The sequence below is a fragment of the Pinus tabuliformis genome, chromosome X (assembly GCF_031772625.1).
Source record: "Pinus tabuliformis cultivar Carrire ecotype Pingquan chromosome X, CPIR1, whole genome shotgun sequence".
NCBI classification, from domain to species: Eukaryota; Viridiplantae; Streptophyta; class Pinopsida; order Pinales; family Pinaceae; genus Pinus; species Pinus tabuliformis.
Genome location: NC_142308.1, coordinates 1,421,104,535 through 1,421,129,828, shown reverse-complemented (window position 1 = coordinate 1,421,129,828; position 25,294 = coordinate 1,421,104,535).

Genomic DNA, 25,294 nt, shown 5'->3' with positions numbered 1-25,294 from the left:
TAAGGATAAGATTGACAAAGGAAAGGAACTTGCCAGATGGAACAAGAAATAGAATGCAAATAAGAAAAGCTACTACACTCATGAAGACAGTGATGGTCTATCAAATAGTGATGAAGATGAACGAGGTGATGACTATAAACTTTTAATGGCATTTGAAGATGATGATTACATGGATGCTATAGATGTGGATAGTTTTTATGAAGAGATTTCTAGACTTAAGAAATGTATAGAAGAAAAGAATATGATCATTGATACCCTACAATTTCAAATTGATGAAAAAGAAAAATATCTTGAAAAGTTAGAAGGTGAAATTGTTGGCCTTAGAAAAGAAATTGAGAAAACAAAGGCTATTAATCTTAAGTTTGTCAAAGGATCTGAAACTCTGGATGAGATCATTAATGTACAGCGTTCTCCGCTAAACAAGATAGGTCTGGGGTATAATGGAGAAACATCTCAAGCATCCACCTCAAAGAGTTATCTTGATGCAGCAAGAAGGAATGAGAAAAAGCACAATGGAGATCACTAGGTAAAGCAGGGACGAATTACATCAAGAACGAACAAAGACTATCAGGTAAACCAGGGGCAATCTGTCTTAAGGATGAACAAAAGCTACAACCAGCCACAGGTAAAATCTTCTCAATTTGCTTCAAGAATGGATGACAATAGAAATTACAATCATTTGGCCGGTAGATTTGATAATCGCAGAAGTTTCTTCAATGGGCAATGTTTCTCTTGCCATAACTTTGGTCACAAAGCAGCTCAATGTGTTGCATATAAAACAATCATGACTAGAGAAGCTCAAAAACAAAGAAGTATGATCGGGATTACAAAAAGGACCTATAACAACTTTTCGGCTCTTGAAAATGAAGTTGAATGTTATATTTGCAATAACTTTGGTCATGAAGATTCTGAATGAAGGAGCAGGTTTCAGCAGACAAAGGAACAAGCCTCAAGCACCAGAACATGGAGAATAAAGGAACCACAAACAGAAAGATGTGGGATAGCCTTTTATGCAGAGGGACAGGAAAATCTATGGTACATCGACAGTGGATGTTCGAAGCATATGACAGGTGATAAAGAAAAACTTGAATCATATTCTGCTTTAGAAAAGGGAAAGAAAGTTTCTTTTGGAAATGATACTCCAGCAGCTATAAAAGGAAAAGGCACAGCTCAGTTAAAAGAAAAGGTCAAAGCTGGAAATGTTTTGTATGTTGATGGCTTGAAGCATAACCTTCTGAGTGTCAGTCAGATGTGCGATCAAGGAACCGAGGTAATATTTCGATCAAATGGATGTAGTGTTCGTGATCTTGATACAGGGAAAACAGTGATCAAAGGTAGAAGAACTCCAAATAATCTATACATATTTGAAGAAGGACAACAACAATGCTATTTGAGCAAGGATGATGAACATTGGTTATGGCACCGGAGGTTGGGGCATCTAAGCTTTTCACAAATAAGGAAGGCATGCAAATATCAGGCAGTTCGTGGTCTTCCAGATATCAAAATTCCAGACAACACTATATGCAAATCATGTCAGTTTGGTAATTAAACCAGAACCAACTTCCCGGAGAAGGAAGTATCAGCCAACAGGCCTCTTGAACTAGTCCATACAGATGTATGTGGTCCTTTCAGGACGAGGTCACCTCGAGGAGAAGAATACTTGATATTATTCATTGACGATTTCTCCAGGTTTCTTTGGTTAGGACTTTTGAAGCACAAAGACGAAGCATTCGAAAAATTCAAATCCTTCAAAGCCTTGGTTGAAAATGAATCAGGTTACAAAATTAAGTGCCTCAGGTCTGACAGAGGTGGGGAGTTTACCTCAAATGAATTTTTCGATTTCTGTGAAGAACATGGGATAAGAAGGGAATTCTCTACAGCTAGAACTCCTTAGCAAAATGGAGTGGTGGAAAGGATGAACAGAACAGTCCAACAAATGGCCCGTGCTATGCTTGATGAGTCCGGAACTCCCGCAACTTTCTGGGGTGAAGCTGCATATGCTGCGGCTGTTATTCTCAATAAAACAAATGTCCGAGTGAATAGCACTCAAACTCCTCATGAACTCTGGTATGGTGAGACTCCTTCGGTAAAACACTTCAAAATCTTTGGGAGCAAATGCTATATTAAGAATACTGATGAGCAACTTGGCAAACTTGAACCTAGAGCAGATGAAGGCATTCTTCTTGGTTATTCTCCACACAGAAAAGCATATAAGTGCTACAATAAAAGACTTGGAAGAATTGTTGACAGCATTGATGTAGTGGTTGATGAAAAAGGATACATTCCTAGGCAAGTAAATCATGAAAATATCGAAGAAGATGAAGACTACCCTCAAAGACAGAATGATGAAGAAGAAGAACCTCAAGAAGCACCAGAGGAACAGATAAGGGTAGAAGAGAAGACTCCATCTAGGTACGTTCAGAAGAATCATCCAAAATCTCAGATTTTGGGGCTAAAAGAAGCAGGTGTACAAACAAGAAGAACAATTGCAGAAGCTTCAAGCTATTTGGCATTACTCTCATCCACTGAACCACAACATGTAAAAGAGGCATGCAAAGATGAATGTTGGGTCAAAGCAATGGATGAAGAACATGAGCAGATCGAAAAGAACAACACTTGGGAGTTGGTTCCTAGACAAAAGGATAAGAATGTTATAGGGACAAAATGGGTCTTCAAAAATAAGTTGAATGAAAATGGGGAAGTAATTAGAAACAAGGCCAGACTTGTTTGTAAAGGGTATGCGCAACAAGAAGGAATAGATTTTGAAGAAACTTTTTCTCCTGTTGCAAGACTTGAGGCCATCCGAATGTTCCTTGCTCTCTCAAGCTTTCAAAAGTTCAAAGTATTTCAAATGGACGTGAAATCAGCCTTTCTGAATGGAGACTTAGAAGAAGAAGTATACATTGAGCAGCCAGATGGTTTCATTCTTGGAAATGATCCAAATCTTGTATGCAGATTGAAGAAGGCTCTCTATGGTCTTAAACAAGCTCCAAGGGCTTGTTACTATCGTCTGGACAAATATCTTCATCAACAAGGTTTTTCAAAAGGATCAGCAGATAGCAATCTTTATATAAAAATTGAAAATTACAAATTGTTGATACTTGTTGTGTATGTAGATGACATTATCTTTGGCAGCAATGAAGAATCTATGAGTCAAAGCTTTGCCTTGGTGATGCAAAACGAATTCGAAATGTCCTTTCTTGGAGAATTGACATATTTTCTTGGCCTGCAAATCCAACAAAAGGAAGGAGGGATCTTCTTGTCTCAAACCAAGTATCTCAAGCAGATTTTGAAGAAATATGGCATGGAAGATGCAAAACCAGTATGTACACCCATGGTCACAGGATGTAGCCTCAGTGCAAATGATGAATCAGCAGCAGTACATCAACCAACCTACAGATCTATGATTGGAAGTCTACTTTATTTGACAGGTACCCGACCAGACATCATGCATGCAGTGGGAATAGTTGGAAGATTTCAGGCAAATCCAAAGGAAACTCATCTTCAAGGAGTAAAGAGAATCTTCAAATATCTTCAAGGGACTCAAAATTATGGCTTATGGTATCCTAGAGATACAGATCTCACACTTCATGCTTATACTGATGCAGATTGGGCCGGAAGCGTGGATGACAGGAAGAGCACAAGTGGTGGTGCATTCTTTATGGGTTCTAGATTAGTATCTTGGTTCAGCAAGAAACAGAGTTCGATTGCCTTGTCTACAGCTGAAGCAGAATATGTTGCTGCTGCATCTTGCTGCACTCAACTCCTTTGGATGATGCAGACCTTGCAAGATTTTCAAATCACTTTTACACCACCCATCTCCATCTTATGTAATAATACAAGTGCAATCAGCATTTCAAAGAACCCAGTCATGCATTCAAAAACCAAGCACATACCAATCAAGTATCACTTTCTCCGGGAACAAGTGCTTGAACAAAAGGTCAAGTTGGAGTATGTTCCTTCTAAGGAACAGGTTGCTAATATACTCACCAAACCATTGCCTAGGGAGACCTTTGAATACCTCAGGCAAAAGCTAGGGGTTGCTGATGCATCATCTTGTTGTTGAATCTCTTCTGATTGTTGGTTGTACGCAAGGTTCATCTGAAGTATATGCGTACATGTGCTGGGTTGCGGATTGGTCAAAGATGGAATGGCACGGGTTCAGGGGGAGCATATCATGCATTGTTGGCATTATGGAGGAAGTACAGAAGGAGATCAAGGATGCTGGTCTGAATATTGCTGCAATACGTCTCTATCTCTTTCATGGTCATTTATGGTGTTTGATGGATTATGGTTCTTCTTTGCAGATCTGGTTTATAGTCAGGGGGGGCATGTTCTTAGGGGGAGCATAACCCTTTGCCCTTGATGTCAAAGGGGGAGAGTGATTGGTTGTTGTTGCCATCAAGTCCAAAGGGGGAGATTGTTGCCATTATGATACATTTGTTGTACTTGATGGCAACCCACTCATCTCAGATGATAAATTATAGTGCAGAAAAGTTCACGCACTTTTATGCAGAGAAAAGTTTATTTCATGTAGAGAAAAGTTCACGCACTTTTATGCAGAGAAAACTTTATTTCATGTAGAGAAAATTTCACGCACTTTTATGCAGAGAAAAGTTTATTTCATGTAGAGAAAAGTTCACGCACTTTTATGCAGAGAAAAGTTTATTTCATGTAGAGAAAAAGTTCACGCACTTTTATGCAGAGAAAAGTTTATTTCATGTAGAGAAAAAGTTCACGCACTTTCATGCAGAGAAAAGTTCCTTTCATGAAGAGAAAATTTCACGCACTTTCATGGTTGGCTCATGGTATTAGTCCGACAGTTTTTGATCCTATGGTTTTGGTCCGTGGTATTGCATCCAAAAGTGTTGATCTCATGCACTTTCATGGTTGGTTCATGGTATTAGTCCTATAGTTTTTGATCCTATGGTTTTGGCTCATGGTATTGAATCCAAAAGTGTTGATCTCACGCACTTTCATGGTTGGTTCATGGTATTAGTCCAACAGTTTTTTGATCCTATGGTTTTGGACCGTGGTATTGTGGAAGGCCTAAGACTATAAAAGAGGAAGGAGATCATTTGGCAAAGTATCATCGAATGAATTGAATATCTAATAAGTGCTAGATCTGAAATATTTGTGATTGGGTCATGGTGCAGATCTGGATCTGAATGAAGGAGGAACCTTAGCACATAAAGAAGGATAAGTTCTTTTGATGGGTCATAATCTTTATGCTTGAATAATAGTATCTTTGCATGATTTTGATCTGTTATATGAGGTGCATGATTGATCTATAAATCTGACAATCTGGGTTAATTAGTGTCTAAATATTTGAAAGAAGGAATTATCCTTTATAGATCTGCACGCAGGTTTCAGGTTGTTGAAGTAGCGTATATCTTTAAATTATGATCTAGTTGCCTCTGTCTATTTCTGCAGTATTCTGGGTTCAGAATTTGGTGTGTGGTTACTGTTACTGTGTTCTGGGTACAGCTGTCAAAGAAGTGTTTACTTGATTCAGTGCTAATTGGGAAAAGGAGATTGTTTGATGCAGATATACTTGATGATTTATTGATGTTCATGGATCCAGTCTGAAAATTTATGAAACGTGGTCCCTGGAAGAAAGAGAAGGTTGTAGCCTTCAGTAGGCCAGCACCTACGTACTAGTATCTTGGCTAGTACAAGAGCTAAGGGGGTTGTAGCTCCCTTCCAGGAGAAGCTGGAGAACGAGAGAGGGTTGTAGCTCTCTGCAGGTTGTAGCCTGCGTACTGGTAAAGGACTGCACCAGTACAAAATCATTGCAAAAGGAGTTTCTAATTGAAAGAAGATAGAGACATATTGCAGCAGGTGGTTTTCACCCACATTGGGTTTCCACCTTATATCTGGTGTTCTTTTGTGTGACTATTTGCTTTTCTTGTTCCTGCTCATTATTTTATGATACTGACATACAAAGTAATGATCAATATTAGAAGAATTATGCAAAGTATAAATAAGGAAGATAGATTGATACGAATTTGATAATACTGATTCACCCGCCCCCCCTCTCAGTATTATTTCCAACAATTGGTATCAGAGCCAGGTTCTTCTGAAGAAGCTTGATCGCTTGAAGGAAGATCTAACATCATGAGCAACTATGAGAGGGAAGCATCAATCAGGCCACCGATTTTTGATGGAAAAAACTTCGTATATTGGAAGGTAAGAGTTACTGCCTATCTTCAATCTTTGGGTACAGAAGTATGGGACATTATAGAAACAGGGTATACTTTTCCATCAGCTACTCCTACAGATTCAGCTGAGAAGAAGAAATATGAAACAAATGCAAAGGCGGTTAATACTCTTCTAGGATGTCTATCTCAATCTGAATTTGTGAAGGTTATGCAATATAAATCTGCAAAAGAAATATGGGACAAGATTGTTTTGAGCTACGAAGGAGATGAACAGGTAAAGCGTGCAAAACTTCAAACCCTCAGGATTCAGTATGAGAATCTCAGAATGTATAATGATGAAAGTGTGGCTAACTATTTCCTTCGGGTAGATGAGATTGTTAATTGTATGAAAAACTTGGGTGAAGAAATAAAAGAGGCTGTTGTGGTTGAAAAAGTCCTAAGATCATTGTCCCCCAAGTTTGAATCTAAAGTGTCTGCAATAGAAGAAAAGGAAAATCTACGAACTCTTACTATGTCTCAGCTACACGGAATTCTAACTGCTTATGAAATGAGAAAAGGAGGTCCATTAGACAGGAGAGAAGCTACTTTTAAGGCTTCAGGCAAAGGAGACTACTATGAATCAAGTCACGTGCCAGAAGAAGAAGAAGAATCAAATTTTGTCAGAAATCTTCAACAGGGTACTGGAAGGTTCAGAGGTAAGCTACCTTTTAAATGTTTTGCTTGTGGAAGAGTAGGTCATTATGCTGCCAAATTTCCTCATAAGGATAATATTGACAAAGGAAAGGAACCTGCCAGATGGAACAAGAAACAGAATGCAAATAAGAAAAGCTACTACACTCATGAAGACAGTGATGGTCTATCAAATAGTGATGAAGATGAACGAGGTAATGACTATAAAATTTTAATGGCATTTGAAGATGATGATTACATGGATGCTATAGATGTGGATAGTTTTTATGAAGAGATTTCTAGACTTAAGACATGTATAGAAGAAAAGAATATGATCATTGATACCCTACAATTTCAAATTGATGAAAAAGAAAAATATCTTGAAAAGTTAGAAGGTGAAATTGTTGGCTTTAGAAAAGAAATTGAGAAAACAAAGGCTATTAATCTTAAGTTTGTCAAAGGATCTGAAACTCTGGATGAGATCATTAATGTACAGCGTTCTCCGCTAAACAAGACAGGTCTGGGGTATAATGGAGAAACATCTCAAGCATTCACCTCAAAGAGTTATCTTGATGCAGCAAGAAGGAATGAGCAAAAGCACAATGGAGATCACCAGGTAAAGCAGGGACGAATTACATCAAGAACGAAAAAAGACTATCAGGTAAACCAGGAGAAATCTGTCTTAAGGATGAACAAAAGCTACAACCAGCCACAGGTAAAATCTTCTCAATTTGCTTCAAGAATGGATGACATTAGAAATTACAATCATTTGGCCGGTAGATTTGATAATCGCAGAAGTTTCTTCAATGGGCAATGTTTCTCTTGCCATAACTTTGGTCACAAAGCAGCTCAATGTGTTGCATATAAAACAATCATGACTAGAGAAGCTCAAAAATAAAGAAGTATGATCGGGATTACAAAAAGGACCTATAACAACTTTTCAGCTCTTGAAAATGAAGTTGAATGTTCTATTTGCAATAACTTTGGTCATGAAGATTCTGAATGCAGGAGCAGGTTTCAGCAGACAAAAGAACAAGCCTCAAGCACCAGAACATGGAGAATAAAGGAACCACAAACAGAAAGATGTGGGATAGCCTTTTATGCAGAGGGACAGGAAAATCTATGGTACATCGACAGTGGATGTTCGAAGCATATGACAGGTGATAAAGAAAAACTTGAATCATATTCTGCTTTAGAAAAGGGAAAGAAAGTTTCTTTTGGAAATGATACTCCAGCAGCTATAAAAGGAAAAGGCACAGCTCAGTTAAAAGAAAAGGTCAAAGCTGGAAATGTTGTGTATGTTGATGGCTTGAAGCATAACCTTCTGAGTGTCAGTCAGATGTGCGATCAAGGAACCGAGGTAATATTTCGATCAAATGGATGTAGTGTTCGTGATCTTGATACAGGGAAAACAGTGATCAAAGGTAGAAGAACTCCAAATAATCTATACATATTTGAAGAAGGACAACAACAATGTTATTTGAGCAAGGATGATGAACATTGGTTATGGCACCGGAGGTTGGGGCATCTAAGCTTTTCACAAATAAGGAAGGCATGCAAATATCAGGCAGTTCCTGGTCTTCCAGATATCAAAATTCCAGACAACACTATATGAAAATCATGTCAGTTTGGTAAGCAAACCAGAACCAACTTCCCGAAGAAGGAAGGATCAGCCAGCAGGCCTCTTGAACTAGTCCATACAGATGTATGTGGTCCTTTCAGGACGAGGTCACCTCGAGGAGAAGAATATTTGATATTATTCATTGACGATTTCTCCAGGTTTGTTTGGTTAGGACTTTTGAAGCACAAAGACAAAGCATTCTTAAAATTCAAATCCTTCAAAGCCTTGGTTGAAAATGAATCAGGTTACAAAATTAAGTGCCTCAGGTTCGACAGAGGTGGGGAGTTTACCTCAAATGAATTTTTCGATTTCTGTGAAGAACATGGGATATGAAGGGAATTCTCTACAGCTAGAACTCCTCAGCAAAATGGAGTGGTGTAAAGGATGAACAGAACAGTCCAACAAATGGCCCGTGCTATGCTTGATGAGTCCGGAACTCCCGCAACTTTCTGGGGTGAAGCTGCATATGCTGCGGTTGTTATTCTCAATAAAACAAATGTCCGAGTGAACAGCACTCAAACTCCTCATGAACTCTGGTATGGTGAGACTCCTTCGGTAAAACACTTCAAAATCTTTGGGATCAAATGCTATATTAAGAATACTGATGAGCAACTTGGCAAACTTGAACCTAGAGCAGATGAAGGCATTCTTCTTGGTTATTCTCCACACAGCAAAGCATATAAGTGCTACAATAAAAGACTTGGAAGAATTGCTGACAGCATTGATGTAGTGGTTGATGAAAAAGGATACATTCCTAGGCAAGTAAATCATGAAAATATCGAAGAAGATGAAGACTACCCTCAAAGACAGAATGATGAAGAAGAAGAACCTCAAGAAGCACCAGAGGAATGGATAAGGGTAGAAGAGAAGACTCCATCCAGGTACGTTCAGAAGAATCATCCAGAATCTCAGATTTTGGGGCAAAAAGAAGCAGGTGTACAAACAAGAAGAACAATTGCAGAAGCTTCAAGCTATTTGGCATTACTCTCATCCACTGAACCACAAAATGTAAAAGAGGCATGAAAAGATGAATGTTGGGTCAAAGCAATGGATGAAGAACTTGAGCAGATCGAAAAGAACAACACTTGGGAGTTGGTTCCTAGACCAAAGGATAAGAATGTTATAGGGACAAAATGGGTCTTCAAAAATAAGTTGAATGAAAATGGGGAAGTAATTAGAAAAAATGCCAGACTTGTTTGTAAAGGGTATGCGCAGCAAGAAGGAATAGATTTTGAAGAAACGTTTGCTCCTGTTGCAAGACTTGAGGCCATCCGAATGTTCCTTGCTCTCTCAAGCTTTCAAAAGTTCAAAGTATTTCAAATGGACGTGAAATCAGCCTTTCTGAATGGAAACTTAGAAGAAGAAGTATACATTGAGAAGCCAGATGGTTTCATTCTTGGAAATGATCCGAATCTTGTATGCAGATTGAAAAAGGCTCTCTATGGTCTTAAACAAGCTCCAAGGGCTTGGTACTGTCGTTTGGACAAATATCTTCATCAACAAGGTTTTTCAAAAGGATCCGCAGATAGCAATCTTTATATAAAAATTGAAAATGACAAATTGCTGATACTTGTTGTGTATGTAGATGACATTATCTTTGGTAGCAATGAAGAATCTATGAGTCAAAGCTTTGCCTTGGTGATGCAGAAAGAATTCGAAATGTCCTTGCTTGGAGAATTGACATATTTTCTTGGCCTGCAAATCCAACAAAAGGAAGGAGGGATCTTCTTGTCTCAAACCAAGTATCTCAAGCAGATTTTGAAGAAATATGGCATGGAAGATGCAAAACCAGTATGTACACCCATGGTCACAGGATGTAGCCTCAGTGCAAATGATGAATCAGCAGCAGTACATCAACCAACCTATAGATCTATGATTGGAAGTCTACTTTATTTGACAGGTACCCGACCAGACATCATGCATGCAGTGGGAATAGTTGGAAGATTTCAGGCAAATCCAAAGGAAACTCATCTTCAGGCAGTAAAGAGAATCTTCAAATATCTTCAAGGGACTCAAAATTATGGCTTATGGTATCCTAGAGATACAGATCTCACACTTCATGCTTATACTGATGCAGATTGGGCCGGAAGCGTGGATGACAGGAAGAGCACAAGTGGTGGTGCATTCTTTATGGGTTCCAGATTAGTATCTTGGTTCAGCAAGAAACAGAGTTCGATTGCCTTGTCTACAACTGAAGTAGAATATGTTGCTTCTGCATCTTGCTGCACTCAACTCCTTTGGATGATGCAGACCTTGCAAGATTTTCAAATCACTTGTACACCACCCATCTCCATCTTATGTGATAATACAAGTGCAATCAGCATTTCAAAGAACCCAGTCATGCATTCAAAAACCAAGCACATACCAATCAAGTATCACTTTCTCCAGGAACAAGTGCTTGAACAAAAGGTCAAGTTGGAGTATGTTCCTTCTAAGGAACAAGTTGTTGATATACTCACCAAACCATTGCCTAGGGATACCTTTGAATACCTCAGGCAAAAGCTGGGGGTTGTTGATGCATCATCTTCTTGTTGAATCTCTTCTGATTGTTGGTTGTACGCAAGGTTCATCTGAAGTATATGCGTACATGTGCTGGGTTTCGGATTGGTCTAAGATGGAATGGCACAGGTTCAGGGGGAGCATATCATGCATTGTTGGCATTATGGAGGAAGTACAGAAGGAGATCATGGATGCTGGTCTGAATATTGCTGCAATACGTCTCTATCTCTTTCATGGTCATTTATGGTGTTTGATTGATTATGGTTCTTCTTTGCAGATGTGGTTTATAGTCAGGGGGAGCATGTTCTTAGGGGGAGCATAAACCTTTGCCCTTGATGTCAAAGGGGGAGAGTGATTGGTTGTTGTTGCCATCAAGTCCAAAGGGGGAGATTGTTGCCATTATGATACATATGTTGTACTTGATGGCAACCCACTCATCTCAGATGATAAATTATAGTGCAGAAAAGTTCACGCACTTTTATGCAGAGAAACATTTATTTCATGTAGAGAAAAGTTCACGCACTTTTATGCAGAGAAAAGTTTATTTCATGTAGAGAAAAGTTCACGCACTTTTATGTAGAGAAAATTTTATTTCATGTAGAGAAAAGTTCACGCACTTTTATGCAGAGAAAAGTTTTCATGCACTTTTATGCAAAGAAAAGTTTATTTCATGTAGAGAAAAGTTCACACACTTTTATGCAGAGAAAATTTTATTTCATGTAGAGAAAAGTTCACGCACTTTTATGCAGAGAAAAGTTTATTTCATGTAGAGAAAAAGTTCACGCACTTTCATGCAGAGAAAAGTTCCTTTCATGAAGAGAAAATTTCACGCACTTTCATGGTTGGCTCATGGTATTAGTCCGACAGTTTTTGATCCTATGGTTTTGGTCCGTGGTATTGCACCCAAAAGTGTTGATCTCACGCACTTTCATGGTTGGTTCATGGTATTAGTCCTATAGTTTTTGATCCTATGGTTTTGGCTCGTGGTATTGCATCCAAAAGTGTTAATCTCACGCACTTTCATGGTTGGTTCATGGTATTAGTCCAACAGTTTTTTGATCCTATGGTTTTGGACCGTGGTATTGTGGAAGGCCTAAGACTATAAAAGAGGAAGGAGATCATTTGGCAAAGTATCATCGAATGAATTGAATATCTAATAAGTGTTAGATCTGAAATATTTGTGATTGGGTCATGGTGCAGATCTGGATCTGAATGGAGGAACCTTAGCGCATAAAGAAGGATAAGTTCTTTTGATGGGTCATAATCTTTATGCTTGAATAATAGTATCTTTGCATGATTTTGATATGTTATATGAGGCGCATGCTTGATCCATAAATCTGACAATCTGGGTTAATTAGTGTCTGAATATTTGAAAGAAGGAATTATCCTTTATAGATATGCACGCAGGTTTCAGGTTGTTGAAGTAGCGTATATCTTTAAATTATGATCTAGCTGCCTCTGTCTATTGCTGTAGTATTCTGGGTTCAGAATTTGGTGTGTGGTTACTGTTACTGTGTTCTGGGTACAGCTGTCAGAGAAGTGTTTACTTGATTCAGTGCTAATTGGGAAAAGGAGATTGTTTGATGCAGATATACTTGATGATTGATTGATGTTCATGGATCCAGTCTGAAAATTTATGAAACGTGGTCCCTGGAAGAAAGAGAAGGTTGTAGCCTTCAATAGGCCAGCACCTACGTACTAGTATCTTGGCTAGTACAAGAGCTAAGGGGGTTGTAGCTCCCTTCCAGGAGAAGCTGGAGAACGAGAGAGGGTTGTAGCTCTCTGCAGGTTGTAGCCTGCGTACTGGTAAAGGACTGCACCAGTACAAAATCATTGTAAAAGGAGTTTCTAATTGAAAGAAGATAGAGACATATTGCAGCAGGTGGTTTTCACCCACATTGGGTTTCCACCTTATATCTGGTGTTCTTTTGTGTGACTATTTGCTTTTCTTGTTCCTGCTCATTATTTTATGATACTGACATACAAAGTAATGATCAATATTAGAAGAATTATTCAAAGTATAAATAAGGAAGATAGATTGATAAGAATTTGATAATACTGATTCACCCCCCCCCCCTCTCAGTATTATTTCCAACATGGTTAATTACCTTGCTCTATAGTACCTCCCTCTATCAAAGAAACCATACCCAACAGTTCACTTTCATTGACTCCATTAACCCAATGGACTGAACTTCTCATATTTTGCACCCCTGTTCTACTGAATGTCACCATCCAAAAATCAAACAAATACTTGTACTTCATAAATAGCCTAATATACCCCAAAACAAAGCTAAATTATAAAGAGAGAGCCCTCTCTGGCTGCAGATTGGCTAGAATCTTCATCTAAGAGATTGGTTAGTGGTTACCTCAGTTTTATTCCCTTTTCTTACAACTTTTGGGGAACAACCTGAGTGATAACATCATTGGCGACTCCACTAGGGACCTGAATGACTGTTTGTTACTGTTGTCTATTTTCTAAAACTACAAATGGAGCCTGAAGTTAGCCAGGCAGCCTTTGAAATCGTTTTTGATATGCAATTATAGGAGTAAATAAACGTTATTCCAGTCTATCTCCAATCTAGTTTTAGGCTTTAAACAGTTGTCTCAAAGACTTGATTAGTTTCCTTGTTTCAACATATCTGAAGGAAAGCCCAAAGCCTCCTATATTTCAAAAGCTTCCTTCAAAATATTGTCAGAACTTGCATCTTTCAAATGCTTCCAGAAAATACCAAAAAATATATTTAGAAGTTGGCTCCAAAGAAGAAAATCCGTTATACTAGATAAAATCCAGATCCTAATCCTCCAGTTGTCTTTGAAAATCCTAATTTGATCCCAAAGAACCTTAGAAGTCGAGATAATCAAGAAAATTCTATTGATTTAAACCTTGACACACCTCAGCAGAACTCTATCCAAACTGAGCTTACTCCCGGAAAAGCAGCAGTCCTTTCTTCCATTGTTGCAGCTTCTTCTATTTCACCATCATCACTTCAAAACATCTTTTCCACTCCTCCATCCACTGCCCTTATTTCAACTATTATCCCCGTGCTTCCAGCTGTGCCATTTATACCTGCAAATATGGCAAATCGATATGCTCCCTTGCAGTTACCTGCAAATCCAGGGGCTATGCCTCAATATTATCAAAGCAAGATTACCTATTTTGATGGTACTGGCACCTACACAGCTCAACAACACACTAAGAAAATGATGGATTATTTTGGGAATTATGAAATTGATGATAATGATGTCAGAGTGAAAATTTTTGTCCAAAGCTTAACCAGTGATGTTAGGACCTGGTTTAGGGCACTTCCTATAAACACTATTGTTGACCCAGATGCCCTTTATCAAACCTTTTTGAATAGATGGGAAAAGAATAAGGACCCATTACATATCCTATCAGAATATGAAAGCTTGAAAAGGGGCCCACAAGAAACTGTCCAAGACTATTGTGCCAGATTCAATAATGTGTACAATGCTATTCCTCAGAACCTTAGACCTCCACCAGACTTGGCCTTGATCAAATTCCCTGATGGATTTGATTCTGACATGGCATATCAGCTAAGGGAAAGAGCTCCTCCAAGCTTAGAAGACATGCAGAGCATAGCTGTTAGTGTAGAGGCCAATCTTATTTCTAAACAAGCTCGAGCTAGAGCTGAAAGAAGGACTCCCTTCAAAGAAGAACCTTCTGCATTTGAGCAAAAACTAGATGCAATTATCAAAGGAATGGATAGACTGGGTGATAGAGTAGAAACAATTGAAAGGAAATCCTCTTGGGAAGGTCAACCAAGTAACACTGCAAGAAATCCAAACTTCAGGAAAAATCAGAATCCTAACACCGGGAAGGCTGGTCCCGACCAAAACATTAGACCTCCATTCCAAGAAAACTATGTTGAAGCTTCAACCTCTAGTGAGCCAACAGAGGATACTCAGATTAATTTGATGGGTCTAAATAGTGAACAACAAATCTTTTTAACCCAGGATGACCAAGAAGCTCATACTTTCAATCAATTTCAAACCAAATCGGGAGAATCATTTGATTTTAGAGAGGGATATGATGCAGCTGTCTATGAGGTTCATAAACAATATAAACTAAGAAGCAGAATGATAGATGTTCCTGAACCCAACAAATAGAAAGATACCAAGCAGCCTAAAAAAGCAAAGGATAAAACTTCCCCTGCAAAACTCCCTGCTAGAAACGACCTTGACCCAAAAGAGCCCACGATTGAGGACATATCAGACTTACAACTATCAAATAGTTAGCCATCCACCTCCTTTCCTCTGAAAGAAAATGCAAACAGATCTCCTAAAATTGATTATGAAGCATATTTAGTTCATAACAGCACTCCTGATAGAGAAAAAACCATTGAAAACACAGCAGAAAAAGAAAATCTTGCTGCCCGGAATGAAAAAATTCAAGTGGAAAAACCTTTCAACCTAGAAACCGAAATAGGCAAGTTAAAAATAGCCATTCCACTATCCAAATTGGCTAAACATGAGGTATATAGAGAACAAATCAGCAGGTCACTTCAAATTTCAGAGAATAGAGATGCAGTGAATGTCCTAGATGACCAGCTAGAATTAATTTTTGGCCCTCAAGCAAATGGAAAATCAGTAGATGGAGGAGTTCCTCCATTTTATGTAAGTCTAAACATTCATGACAAAGTACTTCACAATGCAATGTTTGATTCAGGAGCTTCCCATAATCTAATTCCTAAGTCTATGATGGAAAAGTTGGACCTAGATATCACAAGGCCATATAAAGACTTGTTTTCATTTGATTCTAGCCAGGTCAGATGTCTAGGCCTAATCAAAGATTTGTGTGTATCTCTAGTTCAATACCCTGCCAAGACAATTTTAATGGATGTGGTGGTAGCTGATATCCCACCAAAATATGGAATGCTTTTGTCCAGATCTTGGGGTGCAAAGCTCCAGGGATATCTACAATTGGACATGTTTTATGCCACCATTTCAGTCTTTGGCCAACCAAAGAGATTGTACCAGGAAAATTTGATGAAATATGTGGTCAGCAGTCAAGAGAAACCCCAAAATTTCCCCATTGATTCCATGCATTCTGATATGGATTTTTTCATCCTATACAATGCTGAAATTTGTCCCAAAACTGATGACAAGGTTCTACAATCAGCACAAGGAAGAAGCATAAATGGAGAATCCATTGCTCAAGATTTAGAAATTTCCGAAATAATTGAAATAACAGACACACTAGGGGAGCCACATAAAACTGAAAATCCAAATCTGCCCACCAAGCAAATTTCTAAAACTCTTGATACCAGTTGTAACCAAGAAATCCTATGGTATTTAGAATTTGATGGATCAGTGAATAAACTAGGAGCAGGGGCAGGGATTTGGATACATAACATGTAAAATGATCATGCTGAAGGACATGCATATAGGTTGAATTTTAGATGTACAAATAACATGGTTGAATATGAAGCCCTCCTGCTAGGACTCAAACTGATCAAAAGTCTAAGGGCAACTAGGATATCAATTTTAGGAGACTCTGATTTGGTTATTCAACAAATGAGAGGAAACTTTGTCACAAATTTTCTCAGGTTGAGAGCTTATAGAGGGGCAGCAACTGAAATACTTAATATCTTTCTAGAATCCCAGCTTACCAAAATTTTAAGGAAACACAATTTACATGCTCACAGTTTGGCAACATTTGCCAGCACTTGTAAGTTGTCGTTTGAGCCTAATCATCATTTCACTACTGAAATTAAACACGGGCCAGCTGTTCCAGACAATGTTAAAAACTGGCAGGTGTTTGACAATGACACTCAGATCAACAATTTCCTGACTCTAAAAGAGGAATTTTCAAGCACAAATATAGACACAAGCACCATTTGTGAAACTGATCAGATAGACAAAATTGAAAAACACATTTCAGCTGAAACAGAAAATCAAATTTTACATCCAACAATCTTTACCAGCAAAAATTTACAAGAGCTGAAAGAAACAAACTTTGATGAAATTGCTGAAGGAGATTCTGAAGTGATTGAGTTAAAGGATAATTTTTTACCCATAGGCTTGACTCCTCTGGAGGATATTTTTTACTCTAATGATATTCCAAGAAAGCCAAAAATGCAGTCCTTAAACACAGAAATTGAGGACTGTAATATAGGAACTGCAGAAAATCCTAAAGTGATAAAACTATCTAAAGCATTGCCACCTAACCAAAAGCTGAAATACATTGAACTATTTAAAGAATTTCAAGATGTTTTTGCATGGAGCTATGAAGACCTTAAGTCCTATGATACTTTAGTGATCCAGCATACAATACCCCTAAAAGAAAATCAAAAACTTTTCAAACAAAAACTTAGAAGGGTCAATCCTGTACTCCTTCTTCTCATTGAAAAAGAGGTCAAAAGAATGTACGAAGCTGGAATAATTGCACCCATCCGATTTTCAAAATGGATCTCAAATTTAGTGCCCACTAGGAAGAAAATGGAAGAAATAAGATTGTGTGTTGATTTAAGAAATCTGAATAAAGTCTCTTTAAAAGATCACTACCCCTTACCCAAGATGGATCACATTTTACAAAGGGTAGTAGGTGCCTCAAGAATTTCACTGCCAAATGGATTCCCAGGCTTTAATCATGTCCTAGTTCACCCTAATGATCAAGATAAAACTGCTTTTACAACACCATGGGGAACTTTCAAGTATGTAAAAATTCCTTTTGGACTTAAGAATGCGGGGGCAACATTTCAATGATCCATGGACATAGCCTTTGCAAAAGAGATGCATGATTTTCTAGTCATATATCTAGATGACCTTACTGCTTTTTCCAAATCAGATCAGGAACACCTAGATCATCTTAGACAAGTGTTTTTAATCAACAGAAAATATGGCATATCACTCACTCCTAAGAAATCATTATTTGGCCTAGAAGAGGGCAAACTGTTAGGGCACATAATTTCAAAAGATGGCATTAGAATTGACCCAGATAGAATACAAGCCATTTTACAAGTTCCTCACCCAAGAAATATCAAAGAACTACAAGCTTTTCTAGGAAAGATCAATTTTCTAAGAAGATTCATACCCAACTTGGCTAAACTAATAAGATTGTTGACTAACATGCTAAAGAAAGATTCCAAAGTCAAGTGGACAATAGAGGCCAAGCAAGCCTTTGAAGAAATGAAAATAGCTTTAGCTAAAACACCAGTCCTCACAAGCTCAAAATTTGACAGAGATTTTATAATTTTTACTTTGCATCTGAACACACTATTGCTGTTGTCCTATTACAGAAATATGATCAAGGATGTGAAAAACCCATTTCCTTTTTCAGCAGAGCGCTCAGGGATGAACCTTTAAAATATCAAATCATGGAAAAACAAGCTTATGCCCTTGTAAAGGCCATCAAGGATTTCAGATTTTATATCTTATACTCTCATGTAATAGCTTATGTGCCAAATACTGTGGTCAAGGATATCCTAACCCAAGAAGGAATAGAAGGAAAAAGAGGCAAATGGATAGCTAACATTTTGGAATATGACATGGAAATAAAACCAACAAAGATGATAAAGGGACAAGGATTAGCTAAATTGGTGACGGAAACCAACTTTCAAGCCCTTGACATCAATGAGCTGGGTAACGAACAGGAGATGGCGACTCCACAGATCAATCAAGCCTTTTTACAATCACCTTGGTATGCTGATATAATTTATGTATTGTTAAACCTACAGGCTCCTCCAGGGTTATCTAGAACTAAAAAGAGATTTCTCAAAATGAAAGCTTCAAAATTCTGTATTATAGATAATGTTTTGTTTTGGAAAAATCATGAAGGCATTTTGCTGAATTGCTTGACAAAGGATGAAACTGACAAAGTGCTCAAAGAATTTCATGCAGGGGACTGTGGTGGACATTTGTATTGGAAGTCAACTGCTGATAAAATCCTAATGGCAGGATTTTATTGGCCTACCCTGTTTGCTGATGTAAAGAAATGTGTAGTTGCTTGTCATAAATGTCAAATCTTTGAAGGCAAGAGAAAGCTTTTATATCTATCCCTTAAACCAGTTTCCACTGAGAGACCATTTCAACAATGGGGTTTAGATTTCATTGGGGAAATTCACCCTCCCTCTTCTAGCAAGCATAAGTGGATTTTGACCATTTCTTCCATTTTGCTAGGTTTTCCAAGTTCATAACTTGGATACTTTTCACTCCCCTAAGCCTAAGTTCCACTTTTTTGACTTAGTGCTTTGTTTGAATATATTTCTCATTTTAACATATTAACACTATTATATAATTCCTACATAATTTTTTCCCCGCCCCTATATATAAATACATAAAAACCCCAACAAAACTTTTAATATCCCACCCCGGGCTTATTTATAGCCATATATTAATGTTTTAAAGGTGGTCCAAGGTTTATACGAAACCTTATGGACAACCCTCCCCGCGTGCGCATATAAACATTGTATTTTATTTAACATTTGGTTAAATAAATAACCAAACCCGAACATTTGCCCAAAGTCTAAATACACTACGAAACATTACAAAACATTGGTTTATCGTGCGGGTCCCCATGCCATACACCTCCGCCAACTCCATCCACTATCGACCGTCCGATCCGGGCTTTCCCATCAGACGACCCACATGAATATCGGAACCCCTCCGATGGCCGAAGATTAGCGCCCGGGAAAATGGCGGTTTTGCTGTCGTACAAGAAACATGTGGCGCCCGCCCAGTGTTATCGCGACCCCTCCGCCCAAAACAGCCTTTGTCCAAAAGCGGTGCGAGATAATACCATTTACCGCCCCCCGCTTCCCCCCACTGACATTGTCACCCACGTCATCGCCCACGTCGTCTGCCACCTCACCTCCACATCATCTGCCGTGTCATCACCAAGTCAACCTTCGTACCCCCGCTACACGACAAATATTACGTTATGCTGACGTCACCCAACCGAAGCATGCCAAAACCCGCCAAAATCAAATTTTTGTCAAAAAGGCGTAAAATGTCATTTTTCGTTCATTTCTATTTGTTTCTTATGCGCGACCTCTGCATGTCGTTTCACGTACAAAGCAGCATTTTTCACTACACAGTCCGCCACCCAGCTAAATTGAGTCCACAGCTCGACCCCTCAACTCGTTGCGCAACCTAAAAAATGCACAATACACTGTCAAAACAGGTATTTACCCGAATTTCATTCTTAAACCTTGTGTTTTTCCGATTTTTCTCTGTAAAATTGCCCGAATAACCCAAATTTGAATTAAAAACATTGTGTTGCCTTTAAACCTGCGCACCAGAACCATTTTTTGTGCTCATTTTACCGAGAAATCCCTCAAACTCCGTCCCCTACTGCAAAATTCACCCACTAAGCTAAATTCAAGCTCGTTTCAGCCTACAATTCTCGCAGAAAGGACCCAAAAGTGTTATTTTACCCGCTGTTGTTGCATAAAACCCAAATTTCAAACTGAAAAATCGCAAAAGATTGAATAATGGAGGCTCTTGTGGCCCTCAATGTTACCCCCCTCAATGCACCACACAAAGAATTGGAATGGTTGCCCCTCGCTGACAGAGATTTCCAGATTAATGACTTAATTGGTGACAAGCCTCACCTCCAAGATTTTTGTGAGATTAGGAATAGCTACCGCAACAATACCGATGTCTATGGAATTTGGGAGTCCAACATGCCTATGTACTACCTCCCCTCAGTAAATGTGCTCCCTGATATCATCCACTTATGCTGTGCTAATTATGACCCCACTAAAAGAGTAGTTATGGCTCCATCTAGGACTGTCTTATTTTACATGGCCCCTATCTCCATGGGATTCTTGCTTGACCAAGGTGCCAAACTTCCCAATTCAGTAACCAGAATAGCTCAATTTTTCATGAAACCAAATTGGCAACCCCAGCAACCTACTCCTTATCTGCATACTTGGTTCACTGAAGCACGGAAATTCATTGTAGACATGATTTCCTACATCATGGGATTTAAAACCAGTGAGTATGTTGATGAGACTACCTTAGTTTTGTTATCCATATTCACTCCAGGATAGCCCCCTGCTGTCATATATGATTATGCTACCTTCATAGCTAATAAGATCCATGAGAAATTCATGAGCCTGGACAGAGAAAGAGTGTTTAAATACACATCATACATATATCATCTGTTGATGTACAATCAACTAGATAGTTTTCAAATTCCCCTTAGAAAATTGGATCTCAAAGGAGAGCGCGGGTCTGTAATTTTCTAGACCTCAGTATTCCATGAAGTCCATAACTCTCCTTATAATTATTGTGAATTCATTGATCTGTTCATACATCCAGCCTCTTCTTTATTGATGACAACTCCTCCTGGCAGACTCTCTGGTGAAATGCAGAAAATTTTACATCTCTCAAAAGGCTATAGTATAGGTGACTGGTACTTTCACCAGAATCACACTGAGATTAGGATATATGGCTGTGAGTGGTGCCCCTATAAACTGCCAAAATATATGCCTATGAGACTGTTTGCCCTGGAATACTTTAGGCAATTTATTAGCTCAGATTTGACTCATTTCTATGCTGCCAAGAAAAAGGCACAGCTGAAAATAAGAAATCAATTGGGCTCGTTTGTCTTCAATAAAAGGGAAGCCTAGGAAGAGGCTAACAAGGTTTTAGGGGAGCAAATTAAGTTGAAACAAAGTTTTTATTGGGCGCCATATGACCCCGAACATTTCATAAGTTATAGAAAATTGAAAAACAAGCTAACAGCATATGTTCACCACAAGATCCCTGAAATTCAATAGTATGCTAACCAACAAGAATGGGTAGAAGGCACATTAGTTGAAGAGATTACTGAGGAAGAAAAATTGGAAAAATCCATGAAAGAGCTTGAAAAATCACTTGACCTGGACTCTTTTGGACAGGTATCCTTCAAGCTACCTCAGTACACAGGAGGTGATACATCTTTTGTCGAGACTTCTCAGCAGCCCACACAAAAAGTCAGTACAGGGTCAGCAAAGGGCAAGGAGGTAATAGGTTCAGAGCATGACATAATGACAGACCAGCTAGCTACATCAAAGGAACAAGGCCAATGGCAGGTCCCTCCAGCTCAAACAAAGGCCCCAGAAATCCCTGCACTACAAACTCCTCTAAACGAGGAAAGAGGCAAGAAAATGGATAGGCAAGAAGACACACCGATCAGCGGTCCTGAAGAGCAACCAGGGGAGAAAAGGCAGAGATTGAACCCCATATCAGAGGAGGAGTTTATTCAGGAGACCACAAACAGCCTAAGGGAAGAAAGAGTAGTCAGTCAGGATACATCCCCAGTCATAGAAACATCGGCTAGTTCACACAGGTAGGAGATCGGAAGACAACATAGTGTGGAATTCTCTTCTGCCAGGCCACAAAGCAGGCAAGGCTCTGACATTAAGAAGACATTTACTGAAATAAAGGCAAAGAATGAGCCAATAAGAATTCAAATTTATAATCACTTGCTGAAGATGGCCCCCACAAACCAACAAAGGCTAATGTCGGCATATGACATTCAGGAAGGAAAGATGATCCTTAGTCACTTTAAGCCCAAAATGCAGCAGCCACAGTCAGTTGCTGATTACATCAGGACCAATCTGGAAGTATTAGCCAAAGACATTCATCCAATGGACCAGATTGAGTTGCATAAACAAACTGGAGAAATGGTATACTCCACATTGGCAGATAAGGCATTCTTGGCCCACAAATTGCAGAATTCATTAAATAATACCTCTGCCCAATTAGAGTTGGAAAAGGCTTCCTCTTTAGCCAAGGATAACAGGATAAAATCCTTGGAAGAAATTATCATTGAGCTGGGACATGATCCCAAGGATGCCAAAGGAATTAAAGCATTAATAAAAAAGAAGGAAGAAGACATTGCAGCTCTCAGGAAATAGCTCAAGCTGCCCATTACCATGCATCCCCAAACTACAAAGATTGTTGAGAAGAAATCACAGGAAGATATGATGGACCTGCTAATGAAAATGAATGAGAGATTGGCAGAAACAGAGCAAGCATTGGAGAAAGCGCTACAGGAAAAGCAGGGAGTGTCGACCTCCCAGCCATCTCAAATAGCTCCAATAGTTACAACTGCTCCTCCACCAGTTACAACAGCAGTCCCTCCTATTGTCCCGGCATCAACAGCACCAAGTACTTCAACAACAACAACAACAGGCAGCAGCACTACCATGACAACTGAGGAATTAATAAAGGCTATGGAGGATCTAAGACTCCAAGTATCAGAATTAAAGGATGCTAAAGAGAAATTGGCCAAGTTGGAAATAAGTTATGATAAATCTAAAATGACTTTGGTCGAAAAAACAAGGGAGGTAAAAGCATTAGAGAATAAATTAAAGGCATTGGAAAAGGACCTCTCCTTAGACAAGCCTCTGGGAGAAATCAGGGGCATTTTATGGGCTAACATCAGTGAAACAATTAGTATTGAATGGAAATCAATACAGATAATTCATGAGCAGATTGATTTGGTAATAGCATCTCAAGTAGAGATTCAAAAGGCCAGGGATTCATTGGGACACATGCCTGAACAGGCCAATAGGTTAATATAGTTTTTGAACACCCACACCAAGGAAGAGCTGGCAGCACTAGATATCAGGGACAGGACAAGCACCATCCTAACAATTAAAAGAGTTCTGACCATGAGAAACTTCATACAAAATCTAGAGAGGAAGTGCTAGGACATGCAAATGGATATAAATGCTTTCACACAGAAGTTTACAGCTTTGGACGAAAAGGGTCTGCCCAGTTTATTAACCAATGACTATAGACTGATGACACATGCAGACTATACTCGTGGGTTGAATACATATGTGGACAATCAAGTCACAGCATCATCAAATTCTGCAGGAGAGAAGGCACTCCCATCTGGACAGAGCTTGTATGACAATTTAGAAAATCTGTTTTTTATTGAGCATGAAGTGAGACATCTCTTCACAGTCCAACCTACTTTCTTCAGATACATGGATGCTGATGAAACTCTAATAAAAATGCACAGACACCAATTACCAGATGACCAGTGGTGGAAGAGTATGCTAGAAAGTTTGTAGGCGGATTTCAAAGTTTTGTTTATTTTTCCCAGAACACAACAGATATCATAAAGTGGAGAAAGAGGAGATAAAAATCGCGTTGGGCAATGATCTATTAAAGCGCAATTAAAGCACCCAAGAAAGCAATGCCAGCAGCACGGAATGTTACTAAAGTATCCACCGGCCGACTCACTAAGAAAATAATCAATGCATCCCACCAACTGAGCAGCCAGCACAGTGTCTCTTACTTCTGCATTCATTTCTCCCTATTTTCAAGATCATTTACTTCTCCTGTAGAGTAGGTGAAAGAAGTTATTGCAAGATATTATCTCTTTGAGATATTTTGTAAACATTTTGTATAAATACCTCCCCAAGCTAAGTATTAGGGGTTGGTGATACCATTCTGGAACTACGCTGTAACTTTGAGAACTCTTCTGAATAAAAGGTTGCTGGAATTTGTTGCTGAACTCTTTGGTTGTGGAATTGATGGCAGAAGACTATGTTGTAGAATTCTTGAATTTTTTCATGGATCAATAAGTCTTTTTAACTCATGTTTTACTGTTTCTGTGTTTTATATATCATTTATATATCATATTCTGAATAACAGGGAAAAAGAATAACCCAGAACTTGCTTAATTGTACTATGTGTTCAATCTCTGTTATTTTTTATGTTTTCTTCAGAATTAGCATAAGCAGGATTTCTTAACTACTCATGTTTCCCTCATTCTTACACCTTGAATATGACTAAGGAATTCTTAACTGCTCCCCGGTAATATTCATCCACTTTCCCTCTGTCAGCATGATGAAGGATTCTTCGTTGCCCTTCACCCCTAACCCCATTTCACCTGATTCCAGCTTACAATTTGTTTCATGGTTAATTACCTTGCTCTGTAGTACCTCCCTCTGTCAAAGAAAACATACCCAGCAGTTCACTTTCATTGACTCCATTAACCCAATGGACTGAACTTCTCATATTTTGCACCCTTGTTCTATTGAATGTCACCATCCAAAAATCAAACAAATACTTGTACTTCATAACTAGCCTAACATACCCCAAACAAAGCTAAATTATAAAGAGAGAGCCCTCTCTAGCTGTAGATTGGCTAGAATCTGCATCTAAAATATTGGTTAGTGGTTACCTCGACCGTATTCCCTTTTCTTACAACTTTTGGGGAACAACCTGAGTGATAACATCAGCAAGAAGTATGTTTTATTGTTTTTAAGAGAAAATTTGTTTGTAAAAGAGTCAATAAGAGGTAAGGCATCCCTGGAGGGGTGTACTAAGAAATAGAAAAAATAAATGGAAGAGTTGTTACAGGCATACAGGGATA